The 17,000-nt window shown below is 40.9% G+C and overlaps 1 protein-coding gene across 2 annotated transcripts in view; it reads left to right on the forward strand.

Moving 5' to 3' along the window:
* Nucleotides 1-17,000, forward strand: part of Aig1 (androgen induced 1) — a 218,707-nt gene that overhangs the window by 40,731 nt on the left and 160,976 nt on the right. The gene's annotated exons all lie outside the window — the stretch shown is intronic.

The raw sequence follows: 17,000 nt of genomic DNA on the forward strand, positions 1-17,000 counted from the left end.
CATCACCTGAGATTCTGAGGGAATTGAGACTTCAGCATATGGGGCCTGAGATATACCAGTTGGTGAAATATTTGCCATGCACACAAGAGGCTTGCATTCAATCCCCAGTACCTGTGTAAAACAAACAAACAAACAAAAACTGGGTGTGGTGATTTGCACTTGTACTCTTAATGCTGTGGAGGCAGAGACATGGGGATCTCTGGGCCTTGTTGGCCAGCCAGAATATCCTACTTGGTGTATTCTAGATCAGGGAGAGACTTTGTCTCTGAAAACAGAGAGTATGGCTTCTGAGGCACAGGACCTGAGATGGGCCTCTGGCCTCCACATGCATGGGCGGGCGCGCACGCACGCACGCACGCACGCACACACACACACACACACACACACACACACACACACACACACACACACACACACACACACACACATCACATCACATGCCCTCATACACGTGTGTTTGCATAGACACACAGATACACACACATACACACACACACATCACATGCCCTCATACACGTGTGTTTGCATAGACACACAGATACACACACACACACACACACACACACACACACACACACACACACAGCACATGGTTCAGTCCCTAACATTTTCTTGAGTAGCCTACACTTAAAATACTAACTGTCCATTGGGTCAACTGTTTTAGCAGTTTGGGCTTTAGAGGAAATCAACATTAGCTAACACTTCACTCACCCAACTGGGCCATTAGCTGGTATTACTTAAATAATGCCGCTCGATGTTTGCGTCTGGCTGGCTCCATTGATTTTCTGTTTTCGGTTACGTTCCCTCCATAGCTCAGCTTCCTTGACAAGACTGTTAATTTTCCATTGTCTACACACAAACCATGTTTCTTTACAGGCTCCATGAGGCACCACAGACTTATAACTTGTGTGTAGGCGGGAGAATGAAGGAATTTTTGTGTATCTGAGATTGGGAGAGCAAGTTAGAAGTACCTTCTGCAACACAGTTTGAGACCTTCCATTTGCTGCCTGATTCTGGCTGGAACAAACAGAAGCTCCAAGGTCATGGCTAGCACACAGACTGAGTCCAAGTTCAGCACAAGAGGCATCAGAAAGTTTTTTAAAGCCTGCCTTTGGCTCTTTTGCATATTTGCCAAGTCAGTGTTGGCAGAGACCTCCATGTTCTTAGCACCAAGTTGCCATTTTCCATGTGCTGAATTGTAATTTCGTGGATGATGTAGCCCTGCACTCTTGAGAATAACACAGGGCCAGAAGAACCTTAGAATCTAATTGTAAACCTTCTCATTCCCTCATCCTTTTCTTTTGATATTCTAAATGTATGAGTGTTCAGATGGAAGCTGTCCAGCAGACCGCTGAAATCCTCTTGTTTAAATGTTTTGCATTATATGTGTGTAAAAGTGTATATATATATATATATATATATATATATATATATATATATAATTTTCCTTTAGACAGTTCAAATACTTAGCCACTGTGCTAGCACAGGCTTGTAATCAAAGTACTCTGGAGGCTGAGGCAGGAGGATTATTGATTGGGGCCATCCCGGGCTGCATAGTGAAATCTTGTCTCAGAAGGTAAATTCATCTAACTTCCTATAAATTGCATCAGAGAAAATTCCCATGGCTTAAAATGTAAAGAGAGCCAATGACAGTCAAGGTAGCTTAGATTTAGCTAATCTGTCAATGAGTGAAGACTCCTGGAAAAGGTAATGTGCTTTCTTTTTTTCAAGTTTACATTGAGGATGCTTAACAGATTTAATTTAGTGCCGCCTTAGCACAGTAGGCAGCATGCCAGTCTCATAATCTGAAGGTCTTGAGTTCGAGCCTCAGAAAGAATACTTAACAGGCCAAGTGATTAGTGTCTGAAGCAAGAGCTCATACTATTTTGGTTAACACAGAACCTTACTGAGCAAAACATCCCAATACTATCTCCATGGCAGGGAAGCACTGGCCTGACCTGAGCCTCCTAAGGTGGAAGGTGCAGAGGCTGGCTTTGAACTAGGGTCCCCAGAGGTGTTCTTGGCTCTGTCCCCCTGCTTCCAAGGTGACTACCAGCCTTCCAGAGTTGTCCTTGCTGCTTCCTACTGGCTTCCTCTGTGTCACACTTTCTGTGTGTCAGTTGGTTATTGGGAAAGTGATATTTTCTTGCTTCATGTTTTAGAAAAAGAGCATAAAAACAGGGCAGTGAATCGTATGATGTCTGCTCAGACTGTTCTGAAGAAGTTTCAGGGCAGAGCTTCTCTTGGTCCATGTTTTCTTTGTCTGTCTTTGTCTCTGTCTCCCCCTCCCCCGACTCTCTCTCCTAATACAAAGTAGAGGGAAAGACCCACATAGGCTATCTAGGACCTGTAGGTTTTACATTGGTGGTTCCTCCAGGAACAAGGTTAATTGTGAGCTGACAGTAATTGCATGAAGTAATGAGAAAGATCTGGAGACCTTTGGACCATACACGGGCACCTTTATGGCACCTTTTACTCCAACAATACAGAAAAATAATGAAATACCCGCAATCTAAGATAATTACGGTGAACTTTTGTCTGAGTGTGACTTGGAGAAGCCAGGCAGGGTGACTTGAGTGGACAGAACCTGTATCATCAATTGCTGTGTCGATTCCCATAAAGAGCAAAGCTGGCCTTGATTAGTGGCGCTAATGGCCGGAAACCACCCCTACTCCCCAAGCCTTGCGGCTCATTTTGCAGGGATAACCCTCTAGAGGCTGTTCTTCCCATGTGCAGTTTATTTCTCAACCCTGTTACCCTTTTAAAGAAGCGTTACAAATAATTCTGTGACATTATGTAGTCTGGAAGCCCTGAAGCTTCTCAGGAGCAGTCCAGGGAAGAATGTCTTTTGTCTTCTCTGAGTTTGTTGACTCTTGTGCTGGCAGATCCCATTGTAGTTGAGAAAGTAGGCATACCCTTTTAACTATAAAAGAAAATAAAAGATCATGAAGAGTCTGAGAATGCCCCTCACCCTAAATGTGTCTCAGACTGCCATCCATGCAAAAGGAACAATTGCATGTTTTCTGTTCATTCAAACCCATGCAGCTTTATTCATCTACAGCTGCTGAGTGTGAATAGTACCCCTAATCAAATCTTACCACATCACCAGTACAGCTTTGTCCTGGTGCTGTCTTGGCTTGCCCCAGTCCAGATGCTGTCCTTACCATCCCAAAGTGAAGATGTGAATGGCCCTCTCTGAGTGGGTTCGTGGAGGCCCTGGAGGTTTGGGTCTGTTCTATCCTGGGATGGGCATCTGGATAGTTTGCGAGAGCAAACCTGAATGTGCATACATGCGTTCGCCTGGAATTTGTCCTTCTTACTAAATTTAGTCTCAAAGCTGTTTGCCAAGTAACAATTTCTGCTGTTATAATATGTCTTGTAAACACTTGAAGCTTTTGCAATGTACTAACCAACTGTAGGCTCTTACTTGTGATGAAGACTGTGTCGTACCTCTTCCTTAGTAAACACAGGGAAAGCTAACATTAACACCTGAATGCAAACTTGAAGAAAAAAGTACATTACCTTTTCCGGGAGTCTTCACTTGTTGACAGATTAGCTAAATCTAAGCTATCTTGAAAAAGTTTTTGAGATATATGCAAATTTGGATTGCTGTACTCTAGTTATTCAAGAAACAAGAAACATTGTTTTTCTTGTTGATTTTTCAATGCAAAGATTGGCTTAGATGGGAAAACTGTGTGTTAGCAGTAATGGCTAATTTTAAAGGTTTTTATTGCGTATTATTTATTTCTTTGTGTATGTGTGCGTGCACACATATGTGGGGCATGTGGCACAACTTGTATGTGGACATCAGAGGACAACTTGCCAGAGTTGTCTCTTTCCTTCTGCTGTGTGGGTTCCATGGATTCAACTCAGGTCGTCAGGCTGAGGACTAAGGGCTTTTAGGTGGTGAGCCAGCTTGCCAGCCCTCAATTGCTAGTTTTAATATATGCTAATGTAACACACAATGGAAATTAATTTGATTCCAGTTGAGATTACAACTGATAACAAATATGTTTCCTGTTTTGAAATTTAGAGGGAAGTGTTTTTGAAGTTCCTCATTTCATTTATTCTGTAAATTCTAGATTTAACTTTATAATATACTTATCTGCTAAGACTGTATTACATTTTCGTGTAAGTACCTAAAATCAAACTCTTTTCTAGTTTCTTTAAGCCTTAGCTGTTACCTTGTTCATGTAAATACCCCTTTCCTTTATTTGCACCCCCCAAATTAGAAATATATTATCAGACAAGTAATATTTTGTTTTAAAACCTGGGTTGCAGCAGTGGGTGGAGGTGCTTGCTACCCAGCCTGATGACTTGAGTTGGATCCCTGGGACCCACAGTGGAAGGAAAAATGATTCCAATAAGCTGTCTTCTGACTCCTATTTTCAATCCATGGTACATGTGTGCCCATATGTATACATGGCACATCCACAATAAGTCAAAATATGATTAAGCAAAACCCCGCCCACTTCACAATAAGTCAAAATATGATTAAGCAAAACCCCGCCCACTTTCTGTTGAGTCAGTCACTGCTTGCTCCTGCACAGGAATGAGAAATGGGGTTTAATTGCCCAGTGACAGAAGGTTTGTAGGTGAAGAACCATTCAAAATCAAGAGTGCCAAATGATCCATTACAATCTGTTGCCAGACAGATTTAAGTACAAAATCTCATCACTGTAAGAAATTTGAATATGTCAGGTTTCACTCTAAGGAGACCATCTTTGTTCATTACCCACATTAGCATGGAGATTTAAATGGACAATAGACAGACGTGTGTCTAAGGTACAGAGAAGTAGTGTGAAAGAAGGGGATAGTATCAGGGAAGGAAGGTTCTGGGAGACTTCCCAGAAAGATTGAGTTTTGAGCTCTGTTTCGAGGGTTGGGTGCTGGGAATTGAACTCAGGTCCTCTGAAAAAGCAGCAAGTGCTCTCAACCACAGAGCCAGCTCTCCAGCCTCAGTATTTCTCCTTTTTCTCCCTCAGCGCCTCCTACGCGGATTGTACATTTGCTGTCTAAGCTTCCAAAACATAAGAACCATACTTGATCAAGCAAGGGGATCGCATCTCTTGCGTGTGCTCTCAAGGCATAAAGACGAGTATAGTGCTCCAGGCACTTCTCCAAGGGTTTTCTCCATCTGGCAAATGCATCATTCCCGACCCTCCCGGAACAGATTTGTCTGGAGGTCTCTTTGGTTAAAACCATTGTATTCCTAAAATGAGCTGTGAGGGGTTCTGAGCAGCAGGAAGTGAGAGCTCCATTGACTCGTTTATCCTTAAGGGATGGACTCTTGCTGCCAATACAAGTCTGGGGCTTGAAGGAATCTTGGTAAAGTTTAAAGTGTAAATGAATAGGAGTCTAGGTCATTTACCTGCTGCTTATGCTGATACAAAATATAGATGCAGGAAAGCTGAAAGACTATGTGCATATTTTCTGTTTCTGTTTCTATTTTTCCCATTAATTCTCAATATCATTCTAATCACGTTATCTCAATCCATTTGAGTTTTGTCATAAACTATTTAAATTTGACATTGAATGAAGCCATTATGAGAGAAAAGTAGATTTCTAGGACAGTTAACTAGATGGTTTATGTTTAATTTCTGAAACTCCCTATAGAACTGGTCAGCAGTGGCCCTTGGTTTAGAACTACCAACTCAGGGCTTCAGACAGGTTCAATGTGTACAACCTCTCTTTACCACCACCTCTGCCTGGAACATGTAGAAAATTATCGTTCTCCTGTATGTCATTTCATGGAGGTTCCTAGAGGCAAAACGTTTCCAAATTACCTAAGAAAATGAAGATATCACTGTTCGACATTTTAATTGTTAAGTAATGTACATATTTGAAATTTGAGAATATAAATCATTAAACCTGATCTTCAATAGCATTAAATAGCATGTGCATATTATAAAGTAGGTGATTCCTGTCTTCAGAAATATGACTGTACAGCTTTGTTGTGGGCTCCCGGGAAAAGGTGCAGTGAGTGGTGATTAAACAGATACAATGGAACACTTCATTGTTTTGTTTCTTCTCTACTTATCTCTTCATTGACCCTGCCCCTTGATGATTCTTTATTTTTCTCTTTGTCTTACCACCTCAATTCTTTTCTTCTTCATATAAAAAGATGCGTTTGCCATGGATGTGTTGTGGAGTTACTACAGTTCCTGTGGATGTTTTGAGGTTGCTCTTTACATGCTGTGGCTAGATCAAGTGTGCTGTGTTATATCATCTGGGTATAAAAGCATTATCTCACTGAAGAAAGGACCTCTGGACCTACCACCAACACATCTGTTAATTTCATTGTGTGCATGGGGTTACCATTTGCTTTCTTCGGTAGGACTTTCATTCATCTCTTTTTATATCTCCTGTTTGAGAAACTCAGTAGAAGGATGGGAGGTGGAAGAGACTGAGGAGACAGTGTGGCCATAGTTCATACTCAGGGATACTAAACCAGCTGTGCTCCATCCTAAACGAAACCAGCTGTGCTCCCTCCTAAACTAGCTGTGCTCCCTCCTAAACCAAACTAGTAGTGCTCCCTCCTAAACCAAACCAGCAGTGCTCCCTCCTAAACTAAACTAGCAGTGCTCCCTCCTAAACCAAACCAGCAGTGCTCCCTCCTAAACTAAACTAGCTGTGCTCCCTCCTAAACCAGCTGTGCTCCCTCCTAAACCAGCAGTGCTCCCTCCTAAACCAGCTGTGCTCCCTCCTAAACCAGCAGTGTTCCCTCCTAAACCAGCTGTGCTACCTCCTAAATGAAACCAGCGGTGCTCCCTCCTAAACCAGCTGTGCTCCTTCCTAAAGTAAACCAGCTGTGCTCCCTCCTAAACTAAACCACCAGTGCTCCCTCCTAAACCAAACCATCAGTGCTCCCTCCTAAACCAAACCATCAATGCTCCCTCCTAAACCAGCAATGCTCCCTCCTAAACCAAACCAGCAGTGCTCCCTCCTAAACCAGCAGTGCTCCCTCGTAAACCAAACCAGCAGTGCTTCCTCCTAAACTAAACCAGCTGTGCTCCCGCCTAAACTAAACCAGTTGTGCTCCTGCCTAAACTAAACCAGCAGTGCTCCCTCCTAAACTAAACCAGCAGTGCTCCCTCTTAAACCAGCAGTGCTCCCTCCTAAACTAAACCAGCAGTGCTCCCTCCTAAACACCTTTGAACAGCCACCTGCCCAGCAGTTCCTCTCTAGAGAATGTCTGGTTTTTGTAGGTTGGGTCTGTACTTGATTTACACGTAGGCGTCAACACATGTCCTGGGACTGTGGGCTGCCCTGGTGAGGTTAGGTGCCATGTTGTGATGAAGGGAAAACCGTCATCTCAGAGAGTACTAGAAAGAGCCCTTCAGCCCTGCCTTGTTTCTCCGCTTGTCTGTTCATTGCTCATACCGTGGGGATGGTGAAGGACTAAGAAATAAGAATTCCATTAGTGGTGTGCCCAAATCAGCGGTATGCCCAAGCACAAAGGCATGACTGACAAGGGTTGCCCACATTGGCACGTGTGCCTAGAGAGCTTCCCCTCGCCCTAATGTTGTTTGCCTTACAAATCCTCTACAAAATAAGAGGAATGCTTTCACACAAGTGCAGATGACTAGACAGAAAGAAGTGTCAGCCTTCCTCGTCCAGGGAATGAAATGAGTGAGCAAGTCCCCAGGGGACCACTGTTGTGGTAGGAAAAGACATCAGTATTGAATCAACAAAGGAAAACAGCCTCCAGATGTATTGACACAGTTAACATTTATGTGTGAATATTTAGAAGTGCCAACTGCAGCTTTGCCCACCCCACCCCCCACTACCTTGGGGTTTTTAGAGAACACATCACATACCCAGGGGCCTTTGCTGTTGTTGCTAGTTTTATTCTAGCTTGTAAACAAGCAATTCCACTTGGGCTTCCTGAGGGTTCTCACCACCTCCCTTCCCTTGGTGATGTGACCTACAAACAACCTCCAAGCTGAGTCCTACCTTCTAACGCCTGTGTACTCCTTGTGGGCCAGGTACATGCTAATGAGGACTTTACTCCAGTGAGCTCTTTACCTCTCGGGCCAGTTAAGGATGAGCTGCCAACATCCCCACCTCATTTCCCAGATGAGATGAGTTGCCGTTGTACAGCTGGCCTGCGTGAGGTCACGTGGTCGGTAAACGGTGCTACCAAATCAAGCAGGAATCAAATCTAAATCTTCACCATGATGAGGGCTTGCTCTGAAAAGGTAGTTTAAGCATTCTAACCCACCAGATGTAGCCTTGCTTCTCAGTGTTTGCCTGACCAACCTTTCTAATCTGGAGGATGATGTGTCAGAATGAGGAAAGGGAGTCTGCAGAATCCAGACCAAAGTCTTTTCCTTTTTTAAGTCTTTAATGAAAGACTGTTCATGTGCACTGTTGTTGCTTACCCTGGATAGTTTGTTTCATGCTAGCAAGACCAGGGTTTTGCACAGTTTTATAGGACAGTTTGCAAAGTACCTGTTTTGCTAAGAAAGAAAAGTTTCCGACTTCATCTTCTCATTTCAACTATTGTATATAGACTTAAGTACCACAGACTTACCCAATGTGTTTCTCAAAATATGTTAAAATAAGTTTTTATCATGTGGTAAAAAAAAAAAAGTAGCTAATTGTATTTGGTATAATGTATAAAAGATCTACACTGCATGGTTCTGAGAGGCCACAGTTTGTCACTGCACACACCCCCTTTTTTATTAAAATCTTTCATTAATTTTACACACCAAAGATCCCCCTCTTCCCTCCTCCTGCTCCTCTAGACTCCCCCTCCCAACCCACTTCCCACTCCCACCTACAAGAAGGCAAGGCCTCCCATGGCTGGAGAGATGGCTCAACCATTAAAGGCTAGGTTCACAACCAAAAATACAAGAGTAGTTACACAACTTTAAAAAGTATTTTTGGCAAAAATGACCTAGTGCATTCTTCATGGGCATATATATCCTAACAAATGAATTATATCTAGTCAAAAAATATTTTACTATGAATTCTAAAAAGCCGTTTTGATCTGCTTTATCAAGAACATTTGCCGTCAAATCCACTTTCCTTTGTAAATTTGTAATGTCTGGATCCAACTACTTTCAACTAGGATTTGAGGTATTATTAAATCGCATTGGATAATAATCTGATAAGAATATTCCAGCCTCCTGGGTCACTGTGTTGTTCGACAAAGAACTCTGGAAAGTAATCTGGACAGTTTGAATAGGAGGTGCCTTTATGACATAAGAGAAACATAAGAACCTTCTTCTCCTTTTATATGCCCTTAGAGTGGGCAGAAACTTTCAGTAAACAGTCTGACATATTCAACCAACCTATGTTGAGCAAGTTACTTACTATCATGCGATTCTGCTAATTCTGAGTCATACATAACCAAGAGACATTAGACAACAAGAAACACTTGTTTCTTCAGATTGGGATGATGGAGGGAAAACGGCTGCCATTCATCCAGGCCACAGCAGCTGGTTCTCTCTCTGCTTCTTTCCTGTCCAGAGAAAGTACTTGATGCATTGGACCTGGTCAATGAACACTGAGCCTGAAGAGCCTCAAGCAACAAGGAATAGTGTGGTGGTTTGAAGGAGAAATGTCTCCTAGAGGCTCATGTATTTGATCATTTGGTCCCAAGTTAGCAGTAATGTTTTTGAAGGTAATGGAACCTCAGGAAGTGGACCCTTTCTGGAGGAGATATGTTACGGAGCCTGGGCTTTGAGGTTTTATAGCCTGACCCCATTTCCTGGTCTGTCTCTGCTTCCTGATTGCCAGGCTGGATCACACTCCTCACACCATGACTTCCTCACCAAGATGTCCTCTGTCCTGTGTTTCTGTCTGTCTGTCTGTCTGTCTCTGTCTCTCTGTCTCTCTCTCTCTGGAATTGTAAACAAAAATGAATATTTCCTTTCTATGTTGCTGCTTTGTTCATGGTATTTTATCACAGCAACAGAAAAGTTACTAATACAGTAAGTAAAAGGAGAGAAAGAAGAACATGCTGTAGGGAAAAAAATCACCTACATGAATTGGTTTTCTTCTGGTTCCTTTGTTGTTTTGACAAATAAGTGTGAAAACAGATGTTTTTCCTTTCCTGATGTCTTCTCAAACTGTGATTCCTCAAGTAATCAATGATTATCATCTCTTTTCCTTTCATTGAGCAGAAGGGTACTTCACATAGGCAGGTAGGCAGACAGGCACACACATGCACACACAGACACACAGACACACACACAAACATACACACACACAATTGATGAGATGGCTGAAGCAGATGACTAAGAATTAAGATGCACTAAATGCAAAAGAAGAAGTCCTCCTGTGCTATCAGGTCGATTGCTGACACATGGAATGCACTGGTGAGTCTTCGGCCCATGTTGGTTGCCAATTCTTTCTGTTTTATCTATAGCAGAGATCACCACTGAGAAATTTAAAAGTAACAAAAGCCTACACAAATTCTGACAGTAAGAAAGTATTAATTTATAGAGAAACCCCTGAGGAATACCCTCATATAACTATTATTTTTGGGAAATACTCATATTTATAAATGTGCTCCCATTTGGAAATGCTTTAAGTTAGAGTGCATATCATTCATAAAAGAAAAGAGAAAAGCTCTTGATATGGTCTTGATATAGAAGTATGAAACAAATACACTAATGCCCCTTCAAATTTGTTCCTAATTGCAGCCTATATGCAGAGCATGCCATTGTTCTCTGTTATACACAACATATTCGCCTTGTCATTTATGCATCTAATCTAGAATGAAGAAAACACAGAAAATCATTGTCTTCCTCTTCTCCTATCATCAAAGCAAAGTCAATGGGGAAGGCACTTGTGGATTCCGTGGCATCCTAGGGCAGGGCTTAGACATTTGGTTTTATGCATCATTGTTGAAATAATCTTTGAATGAATGAATTCATGTTAATTAATGATTATAGACTAAATTTTAAAATAAATTTATAATCTATGATGAGAAGTGAAATTCAGAAAGATAGGAATAACTAAGCTCTCTCTTAACTGGAATGATAACTTTGACAGAGCCAAAAGGAAGCTAGAAGATTTCTAGGGGTTGGGGATTTAGCTCATTGGTAGAGCACTTGCCTAGCAAGCGCAAGGTCCTGGGTTCAGTCCTCAGCTCCAGAAAAAAAAAAAAAAAATTTCTAGATGAACTTGAAATCAAAGCAAGCAGTGGTAGTAGTCAGTGACAGACAATAAAATTGCTAGGTTTGCATACATCCTTTTATACCCTGTGGATTGACTAGTGTCGTAGTGTGAAAGAAAATAGACTGAACCTCTAGATCTCTGGAACTGTAAGTGAGCCATCCCAATTAAATGTTTCCTTTATAAGAGTCGATGTGGTCACAGTCTTCTCTTCATAGCAATAGAAACCCCAAGGAAGACAGAAGTTGAGGCTATGGACTGGGATATTGCTGTGATAGGCCTGACCTTGTTTTTGTTTGGAGGAATTTGGACTTTGGTACTTTGGGTTAGGAAAGCTGTAGAATGTTTTAAGCACTGATTAATGGGCCATACTTGTAGGAGCATGGAAGACAGTGGTGCTGAGTGTGATTTGATGAACTGTGGTGGTGGGGGGCTACCTCAAAATGTTTCAGAGGAGAAGAATTTTAGTATGTTGCCTAGAGTTAGTTCTTGTGATATTTTGGTGAAGAATATGGTTACTTTCTTGCCCTTGCCTGAAGAGTCTGCCTGAGGATAAAGTGATGAGTTTTGTATTGATTCCATCGGTGGAGGAAATCTCAAAACAGCCCACTATAGTCTATGCTGTGTGGTTACTAGTGGTAACTCTAGTGAAGATTTTTAATGAAAAGGAGCAAGCTGAGCAAACAAAAATACAGAATGTACAGATTGAGAAAAGGGGCACCAGAAAGTGCAATAGATCTAAATCCTGTGTTCAAAGAGATAAACAGATTAAGGAGAGTGGTGACCTCAGGGCAAGATCCCGTGCATCTAAGTTTCTAATTTGTAAAAAGGACTTAAAGACAAAATTAGAGCTGGGTGTGGTGGTGCATGCCTTTAATCCTAGCACTCCAGAAGTAGAGGCTGCCAGATCTCTGAGTTTGAGGCCAGCCTGGTCTACAGAGCAAGTTACAGGACAGCCAAGCTTAGGCAGTGTAGGTCAAAATGAAAAATAGAAGGATGGTAAAGATGTATTTGAAGGAGGAGGGAATGTTCCAGCCCCAGCAAGCAGCAGAACTTGGCAGATTCAGGGATATGGTTCTGTGGTTATAGATGAAAGAAAGGGGCTGTGGAATTTGCCCCAAGACAAGGGAAAGCCACTGAAGCCAGGCATATGTCAGGGGTGTCCCTGAATGGAGGCCTAGAGTGGCCATTGTGTGAAGCTGTGAAGTTGAAGCCTGAATTGCCCTGGAGACCCTAAGAATAGGGATGCCGGAGTCATGGGATGCCTGACAAGAAGAGGTGCTAATAGGTATTGGATTGAGTCTAAGAGAAAGGAGTGTGTTGCTGAATACTTCAACAAAGCTGAAATGAGTTGGAGATGGAGATCTGAAGAGCATTTTGGCATCAGACATGGAGATGCAGAGTTTGGAGGTTGCCCATCTGGTTTTCAGTCTTGCTTTGGTCCAGTGTTTCCTCACAATGCTCCCTTCCCTATGTTTGGAATAGTAATGTATATATGTTGGAAGTATGTGATCTGCTTTTTTATTTTAATTTTACAGAGGACATCAATTAAGAGATTGCTGTGAGTCTCAGAAGAGACTTTGGACTTTGAAAAAAGTTTGAGACTCTTAGAGGCTATGGGGACTTTTGAAGTTGGAATGAATGCATTTTGGCAATATGATATGGTTACAAGTCTTTGGGGGCAGAGAGTAGAATGTGGTGGTTTGAAATAAAATGCCCCTAAAGAGTGGCACTATTGGGAGGTGTGGCTTTGTTGGAGTAGGTAAGACCTTGTTGGGGAAGTGTGTCCCTGTGGAGGTGGGCTTTGAGGACTCTTTTGCTTATGCTTTGCTCAGTGCCACAGTCGACTTCCTGTTGTCTGCAAGATGTAGGACTTTCAGCTACTTCTCCAGCACCATATCTGCTGCACCCTACGTGCAGCCATGCTCCCCACCATGATGATAATGGCCTGAAACTTTGAAACTGTAAGCGAGCCACCCCAATTGAATGTTTCCTTTATAAGAGTTGTTGTCATGGTCATGGTGTCTCTTCACAGCAGTAGAAACCCTAACAAAGACAGCTTGCTAGGTCAGAAAGCTCTCTTGATGATGACCAGATGGCCTTGTTGTTTCTCCAGTGCTGAAAGTGCCCATGTGGTGCTTTTGACTACCTGAGCAGATCACTACTATGGTTATATATCCCCTGTCTCCCCATCTTTCTTGGGAAGGCTGTACTTTATTTAGTCACTATTCACCTTCTGGTATTAGAATATTATTATGACACACAAATGCTATTTTCAAATCACTGAATGTGAGGTCTCATTGTCATGTCATCTAATGGTGGATGCTTCTAAAAAAGGCCAATTCAATTAATCCATTAAGTTTTATTAGGTTACATAAAATTAGATTTTTCTTAATTTTATTCTCAGATGACAACCTTAAGTTCATGTTTTATTTAGCTAGACAGCTCTCCTATGTACTTAAGACCTCTCTTTGGATAATCATGTTAATGTAATTGTATATATAACTAGACTGTAGTCCCCCTTTACTAAAAAGGAAAGAAGAATGGAGAAACAGCAGGGGTTTGATTAGTTAGCACTTTTACAATGGGCAAGGCTTTACAGATTGCTTTAGAAAACAAGCTGCTTAAATCACTGCTAACTGATTGACAGTAGTTCTCAAACACAAAACATGCCTGCATGTGAGCTTTATGGATACCAGATTAGTTATTTTGCTTATTATCACTTGTCAAAGAGAAAAGAACTTATTTATTTTGATGCAGAATTCAATTTAAAATGGATCTGACTGTGAATTCCTGAAAAGGTTAGCTATTGTGTCCATAATGTTAATATGACCGCAATATGGGGATGATCTCAGCTGTATGACATGTAAGGCAATCATCAGAGAATAAGACTAACATGCATTTTGATCAGATAATCCAGACTCAAACCATAGCAGGAACCATCCACTCAATCTAGGGAGGAACTCACATTTGGGTGAGCAGGAATATGAGCATGGAAAGGCTCAGACACAAGTCAGAAGCAGCAGAGAGTTGAAGTCAATATTGCTTCTTTATCCTATAGATAGGAATTTTCTAGAAGAGAATGCACATGGTCAAATATTCCTCATTGAGATGCATCAAATTCTACAAGATCCTTATGATGAATAGAGATAATAGATTTTCACTATGTATCTCACATTCAGTTCTGCTCCTTTATGGCCTCATGTATCATGTTTGATCTAGATAACCAACTTAGTGATTTTTACAGTATGTGTGTGAATGCTCTGTCTCTGTCTTTTTCTCTGTGCACACATGTGTATGTGCACATGCATGAGTGTGTGTGTGTGTGTGTGTGTGTGTGTGTGTATGTGTGTGTGTGTCTCGTGCTCTTTCCCCAGAATCATTAGCTGTAGTCATTCACCTGAAATTCTTTGTGCTCTACACACAACTACCTGCTTTTCTAGAGGACTCAGAATTAATTCTGAAAGTTTCTTGCATTTAATTCATCCATGCATCCAATTATTAATCCATCTGAAAGTTCTAGTACACTCTATCTATGTACAAGGAAGTATTTACAGAGCTTAAAACCATTGATGCTGGGGTCCTTACCATCTGGCTTTAAATTCTGGGTTGGTCAAGTATTCATTCTGATGCTGAGGAAGCAATTTAATTTCTCTCAGTATATTTCTTCATCTATAAAACCAGACGAGATTGGACGTGTTCAGGGTGGTATGGCCGTAGACCATCTATAAAACCAGAAACATAACTATAGTTATCGCTTGAAGTATTTATCTCAACATAGTTGTGCTGCCAAAAGGTCCTGCTTGTCAAGTCTAACCCACATATTATAGCATCAACACAACTGTAAGCCAGCCTTACTAAAGCACCGAGAACGATTACCTTCCTAAAATGATTTCAGAATGAAAGAAAATATAGAGTTATGGAGAGAAAGCCAGTGATTGCCAAGTGCAGGGAGGGTGGACTGCACAGGATTGGTATGGAGTATTTCTTTGTGTAAGGAAACTCTTTTGTGTTGAGGTCATTGGCAGCTAGGAAGCAAGGAAAAAAACAAAACAAAACAAAACAAGATGGAAACACTAGGAACAAAAATATTCCTTTCAGGGATATATCCCCTATTGGCTTACTGTCTTCAACTAGAGCCCATTGCCTATAGTTTCTACCATCTCCCAAATGCCCATGAAGTTATGAATCCATAGATGGGTTACCCATTGTCAAGGCTACACTAATTAATTCCTAATTACTTCCTAATCACTGATACACTGAGGACTAAGACCTCAGCACATAAGCTTCTGTGGATATAAGATCCAAACCACAGTAACCAAAATGGGTCTTTAGAGTTGTCCAGAACTGACAGAACAGGGCTGATTCTTTGTATTCTTGCAGCACCTTGTAACTAGATTTGACCTGCCTTCTAGAAAGGATCATGACCTTTGGCAAAACAGTTACTCAAGTCTTAGAGCAATTCACAGTGAGGTTTACAACTCAGAGCTGCCAATTACTGATACTGGGAATAGCTCAGGTTGGATATATATGCCCTGATGAGGAGAGCCAGGAGACACACTATAGCACCCACTGGTTATTGGCATAAGTAATAAAACGCATTTTCAGATTTGGCACACCTCGTTTAATTACTACATCTGGCGTTCACCAATATGAAGATATAGGAGGAAAATAATTTCTTAGTTCAAAATTGGTCTATGAAATGAAGGGTAGAGGGCAGATATGGAAGGACTGGGAAGTGAGTGGGATTGGTGTGCATGATGCGAAATTCCCAAAGAATCAATAAAAAATTATGTTTTAAAAAAAGAAAAAAAAAAAGAAATTCACTATTTTGATTTGAAAGACCTTTACAGTTAGGAATAGAAAGAAGCTAACTTATTTACGTGGCCAACAGAACTTTCTCTAGCCTTGCCTTATACTGAAGGCACAGCTCCTCTATGGGATAGGCTCTGTCCATTACCTTGCATGAGTTCAGGGTCTACCTCACTGGCCACACAGTTTTCTGATTCTGATACCTGTACTTGTCTTGTAGGTACTCAAGTTTCTGAGTTTGATACTGTTTGGGTTTTTTACTACTTTTTTTGTAATTTTTCCTTTTGTTAGATCTTATTGAGCTGCTTCTGTGATCAGCCATACATTTAAAGATGTGTTTTTTGTAATTTATTAGAGCCTAGAGTTTCAAAGCAGGTGGTTTTTTTTTTTTTTTAAAGCTTCATATACTCCACAGTTTTGCAGAAAGTTAAACGCCAACTACCTTCACCAAAGGAAACTTTTACTTATTTTTCTTATGACTTTATTTTTAATTCTCTGTTTCTTAAATTGTCTTTTCTTGATTATATTCTCTTTTTCAAAAACACTATCTTCTCTTAACTTTTTACATCTGTTCTTTGATTAATTTTGTCTAATAGATAATTATTTGATCATAAACTATTATTCTGACATAAATTTTCTTGTTTGTGTTTAATTGCCTTCCTAGCCTAATTCCTCTATATGCTTTTTTAAAAGTATCTTTATTTTCAGATAATGTGATAATATATTTACAACCTTAAAATTCCTACAGCTGATAAACAATTTCAAAAAGTAGCTGGATACAAAATTAACTCACAAAAATAAGTATCCCTCTTATATATAAATGACAAGTAGACTGAAAAAGTAATCAGGGAAACAAGACATTTCACAATAGCCTCAAATAATAGGAAATTATCTTGTGGTAACAGTAAACAAGCAAGTGAGAGATTCGCATGATAAAAACTTAAAGACATTGAAGAAGATATCAAAAGATGGAAAGATCTTCCATGCTCATGGATCAGCAGAATTAATAGTGTAAAAATGGCCATCCTACCAAAAGCAATCTACATATTCAATGCAAT

Source organism: Onychomys torridus, chromosome 19 (assembly GCF_903995425.1).
Source record: "Onychomys torridus chromosome 19, mOncTor1.1, whole genome shotgun sequence".
In the NCBI taxonomy this organism is placed as follows: Eukaryota; Metazoa; Chordata; class Mammalia; order Rodentia; family Cricetidae; genus Onychomys; species Onychomys torridus.